Here is a 10,412-nt window from a genome sequence, read left to right as displayed (position 1 = left end):
CATTCGGGCATCCGGCACATCACATGCATGCGGCATTTTCTCGAACTTTCGTCAGAGCTACTTCCACGGCGCGCAAAACACACGCGGCAGTACGCGATACCGAAACTGCCACTGAGACGCGACCGCGTGAGGGAATCAGGGCGCCGGGTGAAGCGCAGTTCGGCGAAACGAAACCTTTGAACCACGCGCGCGTTCCCATGGCAACGCCAAGGAGTTCTTTTTTTCCATGAATCAAGCAAGAAACAAAAAAGCAGCATTTTATTACGTCTCTTGATGCACGGAAGGTTCTTTTTTTATTGCACCTAGTTTGATTACGAGTGCTTAATTGTAGTCGGACTCTCTCACTCATCGGGATCATTTCCAAAATTTCCCGCCCGTATCGTGTGATACATTTAGCTTAATTTCTCGGTATGTAGGGCACTGCTGTTGATAATAGTGCCGTTTTAGACGTTGTCATACACTGAGCTTTCACTCTGACATAAATTGTTAGTTGCCTTCATTGTCACCTTTAAGAAGGAGCAGCTCAGCAGACGATGATCCCAGCTGAACATGGATTGGGATCATGAGCTTACCCTCGCCCTGTTTGCAACTTGACTCCGCCATTTGGCGCTGACGCACAGAAAACTCGCCGCTGGCGCACGCTAGTTAAAGATTTAGGCGGCTGTACGTCATGTCCCGTGTACTGCTCAGTGCGTAGCCGGGGGGGGGGGCACACCCGGCCCGGTGCCCCTCCCCAGAAATTTTTTGTCTGCCAGGGTTAAAGAGCATGAAATGACACTAGACCAAGCTTACCTGCCCGGACCCCAGGTCGATCAAGGGCGCCCCCCCCCCCCAAAAAAAAAAAAAATCTGCCTATGCCACTGGTACTGCTCACATACCTATGTTTATCAATATTTTTTTTTAGCAACAGTGCGGGGATAAGTCATTGTGAACTTTAGATGCCTCTATCGTTGCGCGTTTTCATCACACCGACAATGGCGGGTCCCGCGGCCGAAACGTCAGCTAAATTGTGTTATGTTTAATACGAAAGCCTTAGATGCCTCATGAAACGCAAAAATTGACCGTCGACGTCGGCATCGGGCCCAGTACGAGTGATGCAAGAAATCATGAACACGTGGTGCTGTCACCATATAACGTCATCGTGGCGTCACAGATCACTAAAATTTGTGATATCATCATGACGTCAGGAGTTTTGACGTGACGTCACATGATGCAGTCATCACATGACATTGTAGCTTGGTCAAATGTGGGCCTATCACGGATGCAGTGTAAACCAGTTGAGGTGCCTCCGATACTGGAGGCAGTGCAAAACCACATTCAGGGCACAAAGCTTTCGGAGGGTGGGGGGCAGTTCAACACATCGACTGAGAAGAAAAAGAAGATGGCTTTCGCCTTCTAGTCGACTTAAGTGAATGCATAGGACCCTGTGAGCTTTGTCCTATGTGCTTGTATTCTCCGAACTTTTCTTCTGCCGGTTCTTGTCACACAACGCTTCACTGATTCATTCATTCATTCATTCATTCATCATTCATTTCATTCATTCATTTAGGCAAAAGCGTTAAGTGCCTCATCAGACGCTGGCCTGAAAAAACGCGGCGGGCAGCACAAAAGCCCACGTGATTTTTAAAACAATCAGAGAAAACTCAGGGTTCGAGCCGGAACAGAACCCCTTTGCGTGTCAGTACAGTGTTCTACCACAGAGCAACGCCATAGCTTGAAATGGCTTTCGAAAAAAAACCAAATTATGTCAGGCGATGAGTGTTAACACAGGTTTATTGCGCGACAGAAGCATGGAATCGCACCAGCGTCACACGAAGTGGATTGCCTGACGAGCGATTGGTGTAAAGCTTCCCACACATTGCAAAAAGCTCTGCAATAATTCATCATCGCCAACACTATCATCATCAGCCGCGAATGAGCAAAGTGCGTAGCGTAGGTGCGCGTATGCCTTACAGACGTGCAGCGGTTATTTCGCTGAAGTCCGCACACCTTTAAAAAAGACAAAGACAAACTGTTCACACGAGGCGACAAAGGGTCGATTTAATGCAAAACATGCGTACTTTCTCGCTGCGGTTCAACTGTCTGACATGATTTGCAGTCGGGCTTTCGCTTTCTTGTGTTACAGAAGTTTTAAAAACATATTTATTTATTTATTTATTTTTTATTTATTTATTTATTTATTTATTTATTATTCATCCCTCGCCTTTTCGTGAGTATAGTGAAACATTCGACAGAATACCACTTTGAAAATAAGCCCAAAAGCCCATTTAGCCCATTTCCAAAATGAAACGATGTGTCTGGCATGAAAAATATGACGTTATGCAGGAAGGCGGACACGTTATCCATAAAATAAAACTACGTTCAGCACTTATTGTGCACGTAGGCATAAATTAAGTGGGTAAATAATTGCTTACCCTGATAGCAACATTACAATATCAGCACTCCCTGTGATCTTACGCATAGTACCGTACTTTTTATAATTCACAAACTTCACCTTGGCTTCACCACCGTTGAACGTGTCTGCCGCTAATCCAAGGTTTCGTTCTTCTTCCTGTGAGGTTATTTACGTCACTCTTTGATGGATTAACGGTTGCTCTACTCACCAGGCGAAGACATGAACTGCTGTTATGTTTATGGTTCCAGGGGTACAAGCTGCGTCAGAATGTTGTTTACCTGCACATGTGAGGGACATTGCAGTGAAATACACAAGTTTAATCATACCGTAAGATATCGAATGTGTTGTGTAGGCCCGAATTCTTTCTTGCATGGAATAGAACTGTTTTTATTATTAGTTTTGATTGCATATACCCAATGTGACAATGTAACCGCATTAAAACATTCGTTAGGAGGTGAACAAGGGTGCATTTCATAAAACATATTGCAGAAATGTCAAAGCTGACAAAGTATGACACCAGTTTTGAGTTCTTCAATTTAGAAATGATGAAAAATTGATTATGTGCTTCTTAGCGCCCAAGGCCGTATTTGCCAATTCTGGGGTAATAAAATAGCTATGCCTTCTTCCTACATTTATATAAACCACAGAGGTAATGCATTTGGTTTAAAGAACTTAATTGCCATCCACCAAAATGCTATTTTGTGCGCGTAACCTCGTTTCTTATGCAGAAATTGCGATCAATGGTAAGTTATCTAGAAACGTCATTGGCTTATAAATTGACAATATGCGAATTGCAAAGTATTAGTGCTGATTAAAGTACTGCCACAGAGGAGCCCTATAACCCAAATGGCCTGGAGGACACATATAAGCAAGCGAATTAGGCCCTAAGCAAAGGCCTCCAGCTTGAAAAGCAGCCGTCTCATCCTAGTGTCACTATTGTTTCTCTCGGTCAGACTAAAGCCGAACTTGCATGTGTGATGAAATTTGTTCATTTGAAGGGCTATATTGGTGCCCACTATCGTCGCTGCAATACATAGACGACTTAGCGCAGAATATCGGTATTCTACCACGCATGATAGATCTTTGTCAATTCTGCGCGACAACTTACTCACTGCTCTCTGTTCGAACGAAATGTAGATTTTTGCCGAAGTGCACTCAAACAAAGAAGTCAATCTGATCTTTGCTATAAGGATTACGTGTTTTAACATTAGGTAAGGAGCTCTGTCAGACCCTCTGAAGCTATATATATATAATATATATATATATATATATATATATATATATTATATATATATATATATATCTTGCCACTGCCCGCTTCATGTTTTATTTTGCTGTATTCGGTTTTCTTCCCACAAGACTGTCAGCAACGCTCAGCGCAAACCGCGCCTCATTGTTCGAGAAGCTTCGCGATTATTGTAGATCATTTTGTTAAGATTGCGCGCAGGCCCGCGAACAGCCTAGATTATTCCAGAGCTTGCGCGACCACCAGTGATATGACTGGTAGTCGCGAACGTCACATATTCGACGTCACATGTATAAATGCCGACGCAATTCACCACTTGTCCAGTTGATCGACGGTCGATACTCTGTTCGCCGCCATCAGTGCATACCGTGTGTATTGCTGTCAATTAACTTTCCGTTTATCGACCACAAGTTCGGCCAAATAAAGAGTTTCTTCTTGGACACCTCGCCTGCGGGTTCGTCGACCTCACGACCACGTGACAATACATTATATATATATATATATAATATATATATATATATATATATATATATATATATATATATATATATTGTCGTGAACTCAGACACAGAGACAGCACCCGTTCCTGGGCCGGCTGTTCTATTCTGAACCTCCTCTTCCTCTGCTTCGATCAGCTAGCTCCCCGTGCGCCATAGCCTCGGTGCCGCTCTTCGTCATCACACTCGGCCATGACTGCGAGCGCGCGGAACAGTCAACAATGTCTCTGGTGGGCGGTGTTGGCTGCATCGCGGTGGTCGGTCCCAACCACGCTGCAAGTTGGTTGGGAGACCTGCCAGAAGTGCCTCTGGTGGGCGACACTGGCTGCATGGCGGTGGTCGGTCCAGGCCACGCGACGACTTGGCTTGAGAGGGCGCCTCAGCGTGCTCTAGCGGGCGACCCTGGTTGATATAATGTGGTCGTATGTAGCCCGCACGTTTATGTCGTCACAGTTGGGAGAACAGGAGGAAGTGGTGGGTCCTGTAACGCCACTTGCTGTACCGAACGAGGCCATCTGCGCTTTTTGCAATAGTTCGAGGGGCGTTTAGGTATCTTATTAAACGTCTGTGGCAAATTGAAGCTGTGTTCACGCGCTGACCTTCGACGCTGACCTTTTCTTGAAGCGATGCTGCGAGCAGCCGAGACATCCTCGTCAGAAGCCACTCCAAGAGACTTGTGCTGCACTGGCAGGTCTTCGATCAAAACGATCTCAGCCGTGTCAGACACCTTGGCGGCTTCTGGATAGACGTCTCGCAGCAAGTTGCAAACGTTCTCACGTTCTGCCATTTCATGCTGTGAGGTACGCTGATCCGCTTTCGTCTGTTCAAAGGGGGTCTTGCTGGAATCCACGGACAGGTACGGCGCGTTGCATGCAGAGCGTCCAGTACTCTTCTTTATTGTGAGGTATGAAAAAGGGAGAAAAAAAAAAGAAAAAAAAAATTAAATAATCTAAAAATAAAACCTCGGCCTGCCACCATAATAATATAGCAGCAATGCCCAATGAGAAAGAAAAATGAACAGGGCAGAGCCAAGTTAAATTTTGGAGGGGAAGGAGAACGGGACCCCAACCCAAAGCAGCGGACAAAAAAAAAAAAAAAAAAAAAACCTACTGTTCATGTTACATTGATTTCTTGCTGCTAACATGTGTCAGAGTTTAATCTTCGGTACTGAATCTTGAAAGTGGTAGCTCTTGTCTTGTCTTCGTGGAATCTTCCTTGTCTTGTTTCCTTGGGGCAGGCTGTTGATTTTTGGTTTAACTTCTACTGATTAAGTGCTCTGTAAAATAATGAAATTTTGATTACTGACCCCCCACCCCCCCACCCCCCACCACGGTAGAATGTGACTTGATTACGTGTCAGTAGTAGATGCGGAGATATCTAAGTTGAATTATTCTTGAATTCTTGATTTTCATTTTTTTTTATTACATTACTGATATCTAGTGGTTGAAAGTGTGAGAGAATGGTGAGGCGCTTACATATTCTGTGGTTGACTTGTTAGTGTGTTAACCTTCCTGCATGAATTTTAGAGATGTAATTTCATGGTTTTAATTGTGAGAAAGAGAATTTTGAAGTGTGACAGATGGTTCTCGATAGTTAGAGGTTGGCATTCGTGAGTAAATACAGTATACTATACATATACATACACACATACACACATACATACACATATACGTATATATACATATACATATATACATACTACATACACACATACATACACACATATATAGATATATATATATATTTTTTGCATATACTTCCCTTTTCACATTTCTGGTTCTTTCTTTTCTTTTATTTCTTTTTTTTCTTTTGCATCGGTCTCTGTTTTTTTTTGTTTTTTTTTCTTTTTCTCTCTCGATGATTTCTCTTGTTTTTTTTCTTTTGTTTTCCTTTCACTTCTTTTGTTTTGTTTTGTTTTATCTTTTCCTCTTTTGTCTTTTTTTTTCTTTTTTTTTGTAATGCAAACTTTTTTTCTTCTCTTCTCTTTTTTTTTCACTTCTATTCTTTTCTTTTTTGGTGCTTTTTTTTTTCTACATTCATTTGTCGCTCACTTTCTCTTTTTTTTCCTTTCGTTTTCTTTTCTTTCTTTCTTTTTTTTCTTTTTTTCTTTTCCAAATTCATTTGGCGAATTGCAGTTTGAATGTTCCTGAGCATAGACAACCATTTGAAATAATATTATTTTCGTTTTCTTGAAGAGAGTGTTAGAAGTCAGAGGGAGCGTTTGCTTTCGGTCGCTTTTTTTTTTTTTTTTTCCTCAATCCAATATAGTTTCCTCTCCTTACAGCTCTCACCTATTTTTTTTTTTTCATGGTGAAAAAGTTTTCGTTTTTGTGTTCTGTTATTTATAATTTTCTTTTTTGCCTTTATAGTCTCCTAAATGTTTTAGGGCTGTATTATAGTTTGACCTAATTGTTCTTTGTTCGTAAAGGTTTTCGAAGTAGCTCTGATTTGCCCACCGGTGGGTCCTGGGGGTCTTATAGAGCTGATTTGCCACCACGTTTTATTCTTATTTTGAACTTCTCCTTGTGCACCGATTGAACAGCGCCAGGAGAGGGTTGCACCTCGCATCTCCAGGGGGTCATGTTTCCTCCGTGGTTTTTGGTATTTGCAAGATTTCGCATTTGCTCGAGGTTGCCCAGCTCCATTGCACAAAATACGGCGGTCGGAGGGGCTTTTATGCGCCCACCTTGTATCCAGGGGGTCTAAGTTCCTCAGAGCTAAGGAGGAATGGGGGCAGGAGTGTTTGTTCGAGGTTGCGCTGCTCCGAATGCACCGAAGTTACGGTGTTTGTTCGGAGAGGCTTAAGAGCCGCCTGTTGTTCAGGGGGTCCGGTTTCCTCTGAGAATTTGTAGGTCAGTTGTGTAGATTTTTAGTTTTGTATTTTTATAGGACCGTTTTGTGATATTCTACAAGCGACGCACTGCCGCTCCCGGCAAATAGGCGTGCCGCCGCTCTGGGACTCGCGAGCACCGCCTTCCGGTCAGTCAGCCGCGCGGCCCGAGCGACAAGGCGTGTTAGGTTACGTTTTCTTTCTCACGAAGGGCGCTGCGCATGGACCGCGCCTTCGCGAACAGGAGCCGTTTTGGAAATAAAAATAAAAATGGAAGCAGTTGCAAGTGCCGGTGCCTCCAAGTGCTCAAGCGACGACGAGCATGGGGGCAGCATTTCCGACAGATGTGGACGGAAAACGATCTCGGCCACCGGCAGGGATGTTTTGGCGTTGGATACTGACGCCGTGTCCGTGACCTGAGGTGTTATGCCTGGTCTCAGTTGCGCGTTTGTCCCAGGGCAGGGTTGAGGACAGTTGTCTACAGGTGAGCTGCAGCGCGCAGCTGCAGCTCGAGGTGGTGCCCCTTCAGAGCTCCATCCTCGGTAGCGGTGAGGAGGTTGGACTGGGTGGTGCAGCGAGGTGGTGGTCAATCGGTCCAAAGGCAGCTCTGAGCCTGGTGCTCCACTCGGCCCAGGATTGCTGCCTCAACGCCGTCGTACCTGTGCCACGCCGCGGCACCTTCCCGAGGCGGTCTACGCCACTGGACCATTTCTGCGCCTCCGTCCAGGCTTCGCGATCGCCGAGGGCGTTGAGGGTCGCCACCCATTTTTTCGGCGTCGTCGTGGAAGGCCCGTGGAACTTCTGGTAGTACGAAGGTAGCCTGGGGTGGTGATACGGCAGGCGCGAAACGGTACAGTGTGTGCGCGAAGTCACCAAGTTGGACAGAACCTGGCTGAGGGTAGACGGAGCTCTCTACAGTTGCTCAGGTGAGCTGGCCTCGAGGTCTAGCGAGGTGGCACATCCAACATGGCGTTGATGGCTGTCAGTGCCGGAGTGATGGGCGCAAACAGCGCAGAGCTCGACGCTGTCAATCGTTGGCCGTGACGCGAAGTCGCGCAATGGTACGCCGCAGGTGCGCGGCGCTCTCCGGTAGCTCGCGTACGGAGCCAGTGATGCCGACCAGTAGACGGTGGGTGGTTGGGCCCACGACGGCAGGGCTGCTGGTCCGGAGGAGCTCGTACCGCATCCCAAAGCGGCTCAGGTGCCGATGGAGCCCTGAGTGAGAGGGTGTCGCCACGGGAAGCGTGGGCGGCATTCCCGGGCAACGGTAGGCCGTGCATTGTCGTGGCGGCGCCGACGTAAGCGTGCCCTTGAGCCACCGAGGAGGCCTGGACGCCGTCCTGGGATGGTTGATGGTAGCTGTAGCAGTGGTCGGGCCATGGCGTCCATGACCGAGGAAGCGTGGGACGGCGTTCCTAGGATGGAGAGCCGCCCTGCCGACGACGCGCGATGACAGGTGGCTTCAGGTGCAAGGTTCGGCTTGCGTTGTAGACTGCGCCATTGTCGTGAACTCAGACACAGAGACAGCACCCGTTCCTGGGCCGGCTATTCTATTCTGAACCTCCTCTTCCTCTGCTTCGATAGCTAGCTCCCCGTGCGCCAGAGCCTCGGTGCCGCTCTTCGTCATCACAATATATATATATAATATATATATATATATATATATATCTATATATCATATATATATAATCTATATAGAGAGAGAGAGAGAGAGAGAGAGAGAGAGGAGAGACACAACTAAGCGGTTGTCTTAATTTTATTTGCCAACGGTTTTGACCGGAGGACCGGTCTTCGTCGGGCTTCGTGAGGGCTTCGTCAAGCCCTGACGAAGACCGGTCCTCCGGTCGAAACCGTTGGCAAATAAAATTAAGACAACCGCTTAGTTGTGTCTCTTCTCTTCCCAAGTACGTTTGGCCCATTGGAAAAGCTTATTCAATATATATATATATAGCCAACCCGACAATAGATATTGCTCTTCAAGGAGCTATTTCGGCAGAAACAGAGCAGCTGTGCGCGTTGTTTACATAAGATCTCTATTTCAGTGTCCTGCAGTCTTAATTTTATGCACATTGCAACATGGTCACCATCTCTAAACTACGCGGCTCCATCCTCGGGCCTTTGCTGTTTAATCTGGCCATGACGCGGGTGGCAGAAAGGCTTGAGCAGAAACTTCGGCCCGTTTTCTACGCGGATGACATCGCAATATGGACAGAAGCGGCGGATTATCCCGATGAGCAGAGCATGCAAACTGAACTCCAAGCAGCTATCCTTACCCTCGCCGATACATTAAGTAACCTCAGACTGGAGCTGTCGCCAGAAAAGACGGGATTGATTACCGTGGACGAAAGAAACCGACCAATGCAAGCAAGCAGATCACGCTACACATCGGCAAAAGCAACAATACATCTACCAACGGACAAATTAGAGTCCTCGGAGCACAGATTGCTAGTTGCAACATTCCCCAGCAATGGATCCGAGCCTTACGCACGTGGAGCCCGATGTTGCACATGGTTCAACGCATTTCCAATAAACACGGTAGAGCAAGACAGAAAAAAAATTACACCATCTCCCGCTAAAGGGGACAATGAGGCGATGCGAAGCCGGAGCACTTGCACGATCGCGTTCTGTTGGCGTTCGCTGGGCATGCTAACGACCTCGCGTCGTGGAACGCGAAGAGGAGCACTACGCGTCGTGTCTTCCCTCTAGCCTGGCCGTTAATTCCCACAGGGCGTGCGGGGAACGTCGACATGCGCGCGGAGAGAGGCAGCGTAGGAGAGGACAGACGAGGAGGGGACGCGCATGCGCTGGCCCTCATCGCGGCGCTGCGCAGGAGATTATTGATTGAAAAACTTTATTCAATAGATAACAGGGATAGGAAGAATTTCGGCATGTCGAGCCCGCATTTCAGAGGAGCCAACCGAGGCAAGCGCTGGACTGAACACTCGCAGCGCTCTGCCGCATGAAGGAGAGGAGACTAGGGGGAGAGTAGCGTATGCGCCGTGAGAGCAGAAGCGAGAACGCTGGAGAAGCGCAAGCAGGTACTGGTAGAGAAGTTGGAGAGAGTAACGCGCAGCTGTTGGAGAGAGGGAAGGAGGAGAGTTGCGCATGCGTATGTGAGTGTGAACTACGCCGCGTGCGGATGACCACGCCGCGTTACATACCCCCGAGCAAGAGATACTTCGCATCTAAAACGTGCCAAACACTTGCCAAAGCAGTCGCTGTCGGAAGAATTCTTTACGGGGCATCTGTGTATGATTCTCCGATCGAGACCTCCGTGACGTCGAAAAGTTACACAGCGCGACCCTCCGTACGATAACTGGGCTCCCGAAGCTCACGAGGAACGAGGAGCTGCTCAAGCTTGTGCCGATACCACCAATAAGGGACATAATGAGATGTCGGCTTGAAACACACCACAAGGCATACAAATCACGGCATAAGACAACC

Source organism: Rhipicephalus sanguineus, chromosome 3 (assembly GCF_013339695.2).
Source record: "Rhipicephalus sanguineus isolate Rsan-2018 chromosome 3, BIME_Rsan_1.4, whole genome shotgun sequence".
Taxonomy (NCBI): Eukaryota; Metazoa; Arthropoda; class Arachnida; order Ixodida; family Ixodidae; genus Rhipicephalus; species Rhipicephalus sanguineus.
Note: the sequence above shows the minus strand (reverse complement) of the source record.